The sequence below is a fragment of the Mercenaria mercenaria genome, unplaced genomic scaffold (assembly GCF_021730395.1).
Source record: "Mercenaria mercenaria strain notata unplaced genomic scaffold, MADL_Memer_1 contig_2012, whole genome shotgun sequence".
In the NCBI taxonomy this organism is placed as follows: Eukaryota; Metazoa; Mollusca; class Bivalvia; order Venerida; family Veneridae; genus Mercenaria; species Mercenaria mercenaria.
This window is the reverse complement of record NW_026460041.1, coordinates 7,338-19,230: the sequence shown is the minus strand read 5'-3', so window position 1 is coordinate 19,230 and position 11,893 is coordinate 7,338. Positions and strand designations below refer to the sequence as shown.

Below are 11,893 nucleotides of genomic sequence, written 5' to 3'. Positions count from 1 at the left end.
TTGGCGCAAATATAGAACATCCAATACTGACTTTTCACTTTGACAGCTAAAATGAGTCAAGTTGGTCTAAATCTCAATCAGTAGTTCTGCCTTTAAAGGGAGTTTCATGATTATCTCTCACGCTAAAATGCATGTACCATCACGTTAAATTTAATTGTGCAGTGTGGCGTGTGCATATTTAATTTTCAATTAAGTCTCAAAACAAAATTAAAATAATACATAGAGGATATTACATGGTTGTCTTTTCATATTGAATTTATTAAACGAGTTGAATAAAATAATAAAATGCGAGGCTCTGCCGAGCATTTTATCAATTCTATTCAGAGTTTAATAAATGCAATGTGGAAAGACACTAATGTAATACTAGTATTCTTTTTATCCTTTTAAATTTTTTCTAGATGAAACATCAAAATTTCTTCTATCTTTACCTATTATAGACCAAGTAAATTCACCCAACGTCTCCAAGAAATAAATGACGTCAACGTCAATGTCAATGCTTTACTACACTAGTGTATTATCAAACTTATGTATTACATACATTATTCTATTTATCAGACTAGGAAGCGGGTTCTTATTGAAAGAAATTTTCCAAGTAAATACATATATGATATACTGCAACTCTTTTTGAGTATTTTTCTTTAAAATTGCCTGTTTCCATCGCATCCTAAAGCTGGAATACTCAGTTTTATAAAACACTGGCATAATTGATATTTTTCTGTGAATAAACGTAAATCAAAACATGCAACTATGAAGTTTATTTGAAGTTTAATACACAATTCAATCACAAACATTATATTGAAATCAAATGGACCTTTATAAACTTCGAATATGTAAAGTGGCACGAGAATAAAAAGAACCGCGTATAAACATCAAGTCTGCAATGTTACTTCTTGAATGTTTCCAATTCGGAAACAAATAATGCAACACTGAAATTATAGATCATGTGAAAAACGTTTTTCATCCTTTTTTTCTCCATATTATTAGTGTACGTAATTCCATGCCGAAACATTTCTCACAGGAAAACATTAAGTGTTCAGTCTCAAATGCGTGAAAAGATTGACGTTAGTAATGAAGTCCAACGATGACAATCCAACAAGCAGTTTTTTTAGCATTACAACAACCTGCACTGTCCTTCTGAATAGAATATTCATTTCCCATGATCCATGAAAATTGTTACATCATTAGAATGACATGTTAAACAGCACCTATGGAATTCCTCAACGTTTTATTTATTTGACCGATGTTACTGCTGTCTTGGCATTCATCTTAATGGTGGTCTGTATAGTATTACTACGAGTCCTTTATTTCATCCTCTAGAAACTGTCCTTGAACAATACCGAAGGCCACATTTTCCTGAAAAGACAAAATAAAATAATGTTTAATTCATTTTTGAAGAATGAAATAAGTGTATAAATGTAGCATGAATCAGCGAATCATTTAGACTACCTATTTGTTAAATTGCACCATTCCTTTATAAATGCACATAAGCACCGAATATAATCATTGAACCAAACCATTGCCGGGCTTTTAGAGCCGCATACAACCCTGCTGGAGTAGTTATTTTTGCTATAGCAACAAAACTGCCAGCATATTCTGCATATTCTCCATATTGCCTTTTTCAACTATAGAATCAAATAAAAGGACCTCCGTCTTATTCCATGTACTTTAGCGATAAAATGTTTCAATCAATGTTTCTTTTCATCCAACCCTAATAACGCCATTACTTTTTGTGTTTTTTTTTTTCACGAGAAAAAAAAATATTTTACTACCCGTTCCCGTTTGACGCACTGAACTTCAAAAAAAATATACATATATATCGCCGCATTATATACGTCACTGTCACCAGCTGTCGTTTACTCTTACAACGACAAGTGTGTTGGCCAATAAAAATTAGAACTGTGTGTGATTTAATAATAATAGTAATAATAATTAATAACACAACTTCTCATATTTATTTTGTTTTCCCCGCCTAGTTACTTTATGTTATTTCTATTGGGAAGGGTCTTTAACTAATTTTGTAAGAAATTGTGGCCCGACCCATTTGCTTATTTTCTTGGCTGTACATGTACATTTTTCTGATACATGTATTTGTTATTATAAATGTAAATAGTGATAAGCAATAAAATATTATTAAACTAAACACCGGGAACCGGAAGTGGAGTTTTACAGCCTAATTTACGGCGCTTATTTACATTATCGACGGGGGTAAACCAACGTTTCTACAAAAGTAGTGTCATTTCTTCATTCAAGTGATATTTTATTTGGTCATATTTTATCGTATGTTCATTTCTCTACGATGTTTCTTTGACATTGAAGTTGTACCTTATCATTCCGCCATATTGTTCTCGCATTGTTCGCGGACCTCCCGGTTTCAAGGTGGTGTGAAATTTTGAATCGAGAACATGTCATTCAGACGATTCTATCTTGGGCTGAACACAGAAAAACAAGAAGAACGAAGCGCCCAAGGACGCCCATTATGCATGTATACGCAGTCTACCTATGCCGCATCATGGAAAGCACGTGCAACTTTCCCGCCAAAATACGTGTTACATTCAGAAAATGTGTAGATCTTAATATTAACAAGCGGAATGTGGTTATTGTTGATAAAATATATAGCACCGATTCAACAAAATACAATTTTGGAAGTATTATTTTCAGTCAAGGGCATCTAGACTTTAAAAATAAATACATGTATGCCATATAACGCCGAACAGACTGACGATTCCTCGAACATTAGTCCCGATTTCGTCATTAAGGATATGGATATTGTGTGGTGCATGTAATGGCAAAACGTATTTCAAAACATTCTTGCATAAAAACTACTTTTTTCACTGGATCCGCCCATGTATTAACGGGAGAAGTATAGTGTGCAAACAGGGCAATTTACGTGCTGTTAATACCCGTTTTTTTTAAAATGCTTTCCTAAGGACGTATATGTATTTCTGCGCAGATTGACATCTGGTTTCTGCGTCTTGTTCATAAAAACCTCTTCTTGTAGCATAGATAAAAGATGCAATCTAAATCATAGAATGTTTTTCTGTATCAGTTACCAACGTCGCTTCTTCCCTTGTTTACTCCACTTTAGAACTCAGCGTCGACAGGTTTTGTAGACAGCCGTGAATGTTTAAGAATCGCGTGTAACTTGTGCGATTGTTTGTTTTTAGGAATCATATTTATGATTTTGGTAAGCATCAGCCGCTATGTTTGTAAACTTATCTAATTTCTGGACGAATATAAATAAACAGCTTGAAATCTTGACATTACGTTCGTACTCATCCGTACTCCAAATGTGTGGACCTGTACTCAAAATAACCCGAACGTAAAGTTATTATTCTTGAAACTGTGCTCCTGTTTACCAAATGTTAAAGTTATATGAACATTTTTGGTAATTTCATGTTTGTAATAACGAGAGATAAAAAATCGTTTAAAAATCTTCAGTATGTGCTTTTAGTAATATTGTTGATTTCTGGGCCCTGGTTATGGATATTTAATACATGTTTACCGTTTCCAAGAACAATAGAATGGTAATTAAAAATGTACCGGAATCGTAATTTATCACATATGAACCAAGCGGGGCAATAAACGCCCGAAGGTTTACATCAGAGGATGGGAGCAAAATTTAAAGAACTTGACTGTTGAAACCAAAAGGACAGGAACAACAAAGGGAAGAAATTCAAAAATAAAATTCTAATCCAGAAACAAGGAGCTGCATTCAATAAACGCTTGATGCCCCCGGTGGCATCCTTGTCGATACAAAGCAACCTAAGTCCAAAACGAGGTCAATGTCAAACTGAGGTCAGGTGATGTTTGAAGATGACGAATGGTCACAGGTTACATCTGTATTAGTATCAATTCATTCTTGTAAGCGGTATTGATGCTAGACGAAACGGTCCCATTTGGTTAACCAAGACGTGGCCCATATAAAGCAACCTAAGTCCAAAATGAGGTCAAGGTCAAGGTCAAACTGAGGTCAGGTGATGTCTGAAGATGAGGAATGGTCACAGGTTACATCTGTATTAGTATCAATTCATTCTTATAAGCGGTATTGGTGCTAGACGAAACGGTCCCATTTGGTTAACCAAGAGATGGCCCATATAAAGCAACCTAAGTCCAAAATGAGGTCAAGGTCAAGGTCAAACGGAGGTCAGGTGATGTCTGAAGATGAGGAATGGTCACAGGTTACATCTGCATTAGTATCAAGTCATTCTAGTAAGGGATATTGATGCTAGACGAAACGGTCCCATTTGGTTAACCTCGTACGGACGGACGGACGGACGAACGAACAGAAGAACGGACGGACAGGACAATCACTATATGCCTCCCGCATCAGTAGATGCCGGGGGCATAAAAATCCTTACCAGGTAAAGGTATGTCGAAATACACCTAAATATCAGAGGTACCATCCATGTTGTACCACAGAAAAGTGGTCTCGGTTTTTTCCTACGGCCAATAATAAAAAAATCAAAATAAGCCATTTATAGTAACATAAAAGGAAAGTTATGCTTTTTTTTTTATTGTAAGTGAACAAAAAAGGGATCTGCCAAATAAAAACAAGAGCAAGAGCAATATACACAAAGCAAAGTCATATATGACATTTAACCCCTAAGTGTGACCTTTACCTTGAAGTGAGTCATCCGAAACTTGCGCTCTGCACGTCGTTTCGGTAAGGTAAATATTTTTGCCAATTTTCTTTGAAATCCTTTAAGCAGTTCAAGAGTTAAAGAGCGGACACACTGATATGACCTTTGAATCCTGTGACCTTGACCTTAAAGTGAGACATCCAAAACATGCGCTCTGCACATCGTCTCGGTGTGGTGAACATTTGTGCCAAGTTTCTTTGAAATCCTTCAAGCAGTTAAAGAGTTAGAGCGGACAAGAAACAATTATATGCTTGAAAAGCATGTTATGCTTTCCTCATTTATGGTAGAGTATTCGAGTGCGCATGTCCAGGTTAGAAATTTTAATCAAGTTTTGCTTTGCAATTAGGTTTCTTATAAACTATTAAACACAATAGCAGCTTTCAGACATCACAACTGTCTTCGGTATCATTACAGTGTCAGTTTTATCTTAAGTTTAATTCAGTTTCCATATATTTCTGAAAATTTCTAAATATCTTTCTGAATATTTCTGAACTGAGATGTCTGAATATTTATGAAAAAAAAATGTTCGTACTGAATTGTGCCCATTACAGCAAGTATTCACCAGCGAGCAAAGAAGGGATTCTCATACAAATTCGAACAAGAGTTGTCACAGGAGTGACCAATTATACCCCCACAATATGGCCTTGTCACTTTGTTTTGTTTTAAACGCCTTTATTCAACAGTATTTCAGTCATGTAACGGCGGGCAGTTAACCTAACCAGTGTTCCTGGATTCTGTACCAGTATAAACCTGTTCTCCGCAAGTAACTGCCAACTTTTCCACATAAATCAGAGGTGGAGGACTAATGATTTCAGACACAATGTGTTTTATTATCATTATTATTTTCAAGATTATTACTGTATCTGTTGTCATCCTATATGTAATATAATAATGATAATAATAATAATAATAATAATAATAATGATAATTATGATTATTTTTATAATTGTTATTATTGTTATTATTATTATTATTATTATTATCATTATTATAACATGAAAGTAATAGTTATTATCATCTATATAATATCAAAATAATAATTATTATTATCATCATTCCACATTCACTGAAGAAAAAATAATTTCTTTCAACTCCACTGCACACATCTTCCTGGTCTAGTTGGGGTCCCTGCTGTGCTAATTGCCCTCTAATCAGTTACAGTTACATAATCGCTGATAAGCAGCAGATACAATGGGACTTGTATATTGGATTGGGGGAGGGGTGGGGTGGGGTACACTTATATAGTAGTGAATCTAGGCCTTTAATGAAAGAAGAAAAGATAAAACTAGATGATTGCAACATAGACGTCTCTGTGAAGGTTGCTGTCTCTGTGATAAAATCTACAAAAATTGTTAGGAATCTTGGTGCAGTATTTGACAACAATATGTATATGGAACAACAAGTTACTCTGTATGCCGGGCTGGATTTTTCTTGTGCCTAAATTTTGTATGCTATTCATTGTAAGGAGAAAAATATGTTTGACCAACCAGAATGCCAAGTAAATACCAGCATTCATATTGTAAAATATTATAAATCAATACTACATGTATATGTCTTGAGTATTTGATTTTAGAAATGTTTTTATCCTCTATTAAATACTCGCTCTTAGAAACTTGGAAGGTGTGCAACTTTTTTCAAATGAAAATGAACCTGTAAGGGATGTTTGGCACTGCCTCCTTTAAGTTTACTTTAATCATATTTTATTGTAATCATCACACAAGACATTATGGTAATGTACATCAAGACAATATTATACAGATACATATGTAAATATATATATATATAAACTATCATTATACAAGACACATATATTACTACTGTTCATTAGGAAGTATTCAGTAACTTTGCGAATGTGCGATAATACAAAAGCGTTGGACCACAAGTTTTGCCAACATTAGAAATCGGTCCGTCCCTGGCTGTCAAATTAATGTTAGATTAAACTAAATGGCGGATTTTTGTTTGGTCTAGAATAGAAAAAAATATATATATATATATGCTTAACAAAATATAATTTTAAGATATAAACTTACTTATATAGAAGCAGAGTTAAGACAGTAAATTAAGTAGAAGAAAAGCAGGGAAAAAAACAATCGAAAAGAAAAAAAAACAACAACAATAAAACTAACACAGACAAGCGTAAAGTCAATCAGTGCACCTCATCGCATCCGCTGCAGAATTCCCACACCCAGCCCAACCCAGAGCCCTCAAAACAGATATATAGTCAAAAGATCAGGAGGCAGTGCTAGAGAAACGATGTGTGTTTTTTATATAAGTTTGTACTTCTAAAAACAAAGATTTGTTCTCCTCAATAGTAAGTGAATCAGTTCCGTGAAGTAATTTGTGAGTACTAAGAGGATGAAATCTTCGAGTATTGATAAATAACAATCGACGAGCTTCGGCATAATGGCTACATTTAAAAAAGAAATGTTCCGCATCTTCAGTACCATGTCCACAAGAGCAATCGGGATAGTCTCGTAAATGGTTATAAAATAAATCATTGTTTAAGTTGCTGCATCGGTTTCTAATACGAGTTTGAACTACATTATAGAATCTTTCTCCTATTAGATAAAAAGACGGAACAATTGGAGATTTAAATTTACTCTTCAATTTGGTTTTAAAAGATGTAAGTGTGTTAGCATTGCGTGTCGGGAGGTCAAGGTTATTCCATAGTTTTACTGAATCGGGTATAATTGATTTTGAGTAAATTTCGAGACGTCTAGGCAATGTTACAAAATTAGTGTTGTTTCTAAGTTCACAGTTGTTAGAATTGTGAATTGTTGGAGGAAAAATGTCTATAAGGTAATCTGGAAGCAGTCCGTTATTTCCTTTATAAGCTAATATCAATTTCTGCATAATTCTACGGTCTGCAAGAGAACCCAGCCAACTTCAGTTAATAAATTGTGAATGGAAACGGAACGAGTCAAACCAGTAACAATGCGAGCTGCTTCATATTGAAGTTTTTCTATAGTGTCCTTTTCATATTGAGTACAGCTATCCCATACAACTGAAGCATACTCGAGTAGAGGTCTTAGATACGATATATAAATGTTGTTGAGGGTAGACCTTTTAACTTTGAATTTTAACATTCTCATCGAGCCGATTACTTTTGAAGCTGAGGAAGTGATATTGTTTATATGGGTGTACCAAGAGCCATCATGACTTATTGTAAGACCTAGATGTTTGTGATCGTGAACGAAGTTTAGAGGGGTATTATTAAAGGTTAACGAAGGTTGAGCTATATCTCTAAAGGAGAAAAACATGACTTCAGTTTTAGAAGGATTGAATTTTACAAGCCATTGATTTGCCCAGCTGGAAATTTTTTCTAGATCTGAATTTAAACAGTTTCTATATAAACGGAGTCTGGTGAAGATATAGCAAGTGAGCTATCATCAGCGAATAGTCTAGCGGTACTTATAACAGAATCAGCAATATCATTTACGTATACAAGAAATAAAAGAGGGCCCAAGACCGATCCTTGAGGTACGCCTGCAGTTAATAACCTACTATTTGAAAATGATTGCCCTACAAATACTTTTCGCGATCTATTTTCCAGGTAATCTGTTATCCAATTGACCAAGTTTCCTGAAATACCATACTGCTTCAGTTTAAATATAAAGCCTTTATGCCAAACTCGGTCGAAAGTTTTCAATATATCACAGAAAACCATACAGGTTGCTGTCTTCTCGTCTAAAGATGTACAGATCTGGTTATATATATCTACAAGTTACCTCCTTTAAGTCTGCGAATGTTCTTTAAAATGTTACAGACCAGAGCAAACGGATATGAACCTTTTAACTTAGTCTATGGAAGCACGTACGAGATTGGTACTAAATCTTCAAGCTCTGCGTGTGTGCCTTTTTCTATCAAAAACCAGTGCAAATACTCTGAAACATGCTGGTGATATCAGCTGACGGAATAACGTGTCTGGCACCACCACCGAAAAAACTGCGGGTGTTTCTGCAAGTGTCGCAGACTGGTGTAAATTGATTTGAACATTTTGGTGATGGAAACGGGAGAACGAACTGACTCCTTAAAGTCTGCATGTGTTCTTGATAATATTGCAGATCTGAGTAAATGTATATTAACTTGAAAGGGATATCCATGAGAGGAAGAACTCGTTTTGTTTCGCCTCTTTATAGTGTTCGTGTGTTCCTTGAAGTATCGCAGTCAGGTGCAAATGATATGGAACCTGTTGTGGATGACTTTAGGAGGAAGAACTCGTTTTGCATCGCCTCTTTAAAGTCTGCGAGTATTCGTAAATGTTTATTGAAGATTAACATAAACTTGTGCCAAACGAGTTCTATCCCCCTCGTATCTATAACCAAAAGGTTACAATTCATTATCACTGGTCTGTGACGCTTGCAGTTACACATACATACCTTTAAGAGGTGGTATCTAACAGGTTGTTCCTCTCGTTGATTAAGCATGTTCCAGTTTATTTGCTCTGGCATGGGTTACTTAAAGAAACACTCGCAGATTTTCAGGAGGTGGTGTCAAACTAGTTCTTCCTCCCATTAGATAAAGTTAAAATGTTCATTTTCATTTGCACTGGTCTGAAACATGCTTCAAGAACACTCGCAGATTTTAAGGATGTATGAGCAAACGAGTTCTTTCTCTAACAGACATCCCTACAGGTTCATTATCATTTGCAGTGGTTTGCAACATTTTAACATTTTAGGAACACTTGCAGACTTGCAGCAGCGGTGCCACACGACTTCTTCTTCCTATATGTAACATCACAGCAGGTTCGAATCTTATTGCACTGGGCTGTGACATTTGCAGATACCCTTGAAGTCTTTCAGGAGGCATTTTCCGATTTTGTTCCACTTTGATTATGAATAGACAAAGTTGTTTCTCAGTTATAGTACACTGACCCATCCTGAGTTTATAAGGTCACAAAGTTGACTCAGACCTTCACAATCACATGGCAAATATAGGGGAGAGTGTAGAGTTAAGGCTACACGACAATCATGGTTTTCTGACAAAGATAGAACGGCGTATTTATTTGTCAAAGTTCGAGTGTCGCATGTCGTGTTCTGAAGGTCATTCATTCTTTCGAATGTCGTATGTCGGATGTCGTGTTTTGAACGGCTTTTGATATTTTTTTATCGTATTGCACGACATTCATAATTTTAGAATGTAGTATGTCATTTGTCCAATGTCGTTTTGGCACATTCAATTGTGTATCGAATGTAGCGTACTTCATTTTTAAAAAAATAAATTCAAATGTCTTATGTCCAATGTTGTTTCCTGTACCACATTTAAGTTTGTTCAAATGTCCTATTTCGAATGTAGCATTCTGAACGACATTCATTTTTTTTTATCAAAATTCGAATGTCGTATGGCCAATGCTGTTTCTGCACGACATTCATTTTTTTAATGTCGAAGGTCGTGTATCAAACATTGCATGCCATAACATTTCTTGAACTTGAAAAGAAATCCGGACCTTGAAGCAATGTACATGTCAAAATGCTCATAAACACCTTTCTAATGGCTCATTGTCAGAAGGGCAAACAACTCAAAATGACTTTTTGGTATTTTTTAAAAAAGAAAACATTATAATTGTAAATAATTATGTGTATATGGTTCATGGACCCATACTGCATCCTAGGTATGATACAGCTACCTTTGGAACAGAGGTAATCTCAAAATTGTGTGTAATTCAGGGCGCACTTAACGTCAGATGCATTCCATGCGCGGTAGGAAAAACTGTTTCATAAGGGATGGCCTTAATGGTTACAAATCCGAACTACCCAAAATCAAAATGGTGCTTATTCTGTGTACACAAAATCCATAGCCCAGGTGTGCTTTACGACATTGTCTTTGAAGACAAAACACCAGCCTAGAGTGTAGTTCAACTTATAATTCTATATTTTAAAGTTAACTAACCTGAAAGTCAACAGAATAATAGCCCCCGCTCGAACGATATCAAATGTTAATCCATAGACACAACGGTAGACGTCACCCAAGCTTTGGAGTTTATCTCCAATCATCAACCGTGCTAGGTTCTATTTTTTTGAATTATAAAAATTTATTAAGTTTCACCAGTTCTAAATTGAAGAGAATACTAAACAAGCGCACTACAAATCCTCTTTTTCAAAATTAGTCTGCAAGTAGGAACGAGTTTCAGAAAAAAACGACGATTTAAATAATGTTGCAGAAGGATGATTTACTGCTAAATGGATCTCAAATTAACAGTTGTAAGAGAATATATTATATCATGAAACATGCATTTAATTTGTAATTTGCACTAATTTAAGTTGAAGTCTCTAGTACATGCGATAAAGTGTTCAGAAACACAGTCAGAACTTCGTTTATTTCGCTTCTTTTGGATACTTTACATGCCATGCTGCTTTTTGGAAATTGGTAACTGTGTTATACTTAAAGATATGAAATCTTACATGCACAGCAAACTTTTATAGGACCAAGAAATGAATGATATGAAAAAACAGCTGGAAAACATGGAACCTTTACCTTGGCTTGGAATAGAGACTTTCAACATATTGATGGTCGGTGTGATTGGAGCTGGGAAATCTAGTTTTTACAATACACTTGCAACTGTTTTCACAAACAAAATCAAAGTCATCGCCCCGGCAGCAGAAAATCAGAAAAGCGTGACAAACCAGGTACATATTAAATCATGCATTCAAATTTCGTTTCATAAGGTGTTGGTTTACAGGTCTCGAGTAATATGGTCACAAACAACTTTTGGCATTGATAATTTGACACATAACTGGTCATATTATCCATGATAACAGTTAATGCTAATTAGTTTAAGCTAATTAGTATTTTTGCCTCCAATATCGGGTACTAGAATTATGAAAACTGCTGATAATACATATAAAATATATTGTCATCATAACTTTTCCCAGAATATGCTATGAAAGTGAAGTTTATATTGATAAGTCTCGCTTGATTCACAATACATATGGCTGGTGTCCAGAATATGTTTAACTTGAATGTGATTACCGAAGGTGTGGTGAAGAAAAAAACATTTGATATAGATTGTTTTGTAAAAGTTCTAAATATACATTATTTCATACATCTTTATGGGCACCTATTTCACTAATTACCTGGTGGAGTAATGCAAGTATTTGTCTGGCGAGTGTGACATATAGTATATTTCAAATTGTAATTGAATATTTATACTTGGTGTATATTTCACTATTTTGTTGTTGCTGTGGTTGTTAATGGAAGTTTAATATTTTAAACTTTCAATTCATAACTCTTAGGCATTTGCCTAGAGCATTTTA

General features: G+C 34.9%; 1 long non-coding RNA gene across 1 annotated transcript; it reads right to left on the bottom strand.

Moving 5' to 3' along the window:
- Positions 1 to 425: 425 nt before the first annotated feature.
- On the bottom strand, positions 426 to 2,124 carry LOC123545576 (uncharacterized). Its single transcript, XR_006685391.2, has 2 exons — positions 1,447 to 2,124; positions 426 to 1,353 (listed from the first exon to the last, which is right to left on the bottom strand). It is a non-coding gene; the product is annotated as an uncharacterized LOC123545576 (long non-coding RNA).
- Between the last annotated feature and the right edge of the window lie 9,769 nt (positions 2,125 to 11,893).